This window comes from Salmo salar, chromosome ssa03 (genome assembly GCF_905237065.1).
Source record: "Salmo salar chromosome ssa03, Ssal_v3.1, whole genome shotgun sequence".
Lineage (NCBI taxonomy): Eukaryota > Metazoa > Chordata > Actinopteri > Salmoniformes > Salmonidae > Salmo > Salmo salar.
The window spans coordinates 95276905-95278481 of NC_059444.1; positions in this window are offsets into that span (position 1 = coordinate 95276905).

Below are 1577 nucleotides of genomic sequence, written 5' to 3' on the forward strand. Positions count from 1 at the left end.
AGTTAAATAAAAGTAACAAATAAAAATTGGCATGGGAAACATATGTTTACATTGCCAAAGCAAGTGAAATAGATAATAAATAAAAAGTAAACATTACACTCACAGAAGTTCCAAAGGAATAAAGACATTACAAATGTCATATTATGTCTATATACAGTGTTGTAAGGATGTGCAAATAGTTACAGTACAAAAGGGGAAGTAAATATAGGTTGTATTTACAATGGTGTTTGTTCTTCACTGGTTGTCCTTTTCTTGTGGCAACAGGTCACAGATCTTGCTGCTGTGATGGCACACTGTGGTATTTCACCCAGTAGATATGGGAGTTTATCAAAATTGGATTTGTTTTCTAATTATTTGTGGGTCTGTGCAATCTGAGGGAAATATGTGTCTCTAATATGGTCATACATTTGGCAGGAGGTTGGGAAGTACAGCTCAGTTTCCACCTCATTTTGTGCAAATAGGTCTGCCTACGGTGGCCTTTCTCAATAGCAAGGCTAAGCTCACTGAGTGTGTAAATAGTCAAAGCTTTCCTTAATTTTGGGTCAGTCACTGCGGTCAGGTATTCTGCCACAGTGTACACTCTGTTTAGGGCCAAATAGCATTCTAGTTTTCTCAGTTTTTTTGTAAAATCTTTCCAATGTTTCAAGTAATTATCTTTTTATTTTCTCATGATTTGGTTGGGTCTAATTGTGTTGCTGTCCTCTCTTTCTCTCTCTCAATTCAATTTCAATCAAATTTCAGGGATGTCACGCCCTGATCTGTTTCAGCTGTCCTTGTGCTTGTCTCCACCCCCTCCAGGTGTCGCCCATCTTCCCTCCCCACTTATCCTCTGTGTATTTATACCTGTATTTTTTGTCTGTTTGTGCCAGTTTGTCTTGTTTGTCAAGCTTACCAGCGTGTGTCCTGTCAGCGCCTGTCTTTGCCCAGCCTCTCTTTTTCTCATCCTCCTGGTTTTTGACCCTTGACTGTCCTGACCCTGTACCCGCCCGCCTGACCACTCTGCCTGTCCCTGTCCCTGTCCCTGAGCCTGCCTGCCGTCCTGTACCTTGGCCTCTACTCTGGATTATTTACCCCTGCATGCCTTGACCTGTCGTTTGCCTGCCCCTGTTGTTACAATAAATATTGTTACTTCACACAGTCTGTACTTGGGTCTTACCTTGATACCTGATAAGGGGCTTTATTGGCATGGGAAACATATGTTTACATTGCCAAAGCAAGTGAAATAGATAATAAGCAAAAGTGAAATAAACAATAAAAAATTAACAGTAAAAATTACACTCACAAAAATTGCAAAAGAATAAAGACATTTCAAATGTCATTTTATGTATATATACAGTGTTGTAATGGTGAACAAATGGTTAAAGTACAAAAAGGAAAATAAATAAACATAAATATGGGTTGTATTTACAATGGTGTTTGTTCTTCACTGGTTGACCTTTTCTTGTGGCAACAGGTCACACATCTTGTTGCTGTGATGGGACACTGTGGTATTTCACCCAGTAGATATGGGAGTTCACCAAAATTGGATTTGTTTTCAAATTATTTGTGGGTCTGTGCAATCTGAGGGAAATATGTGT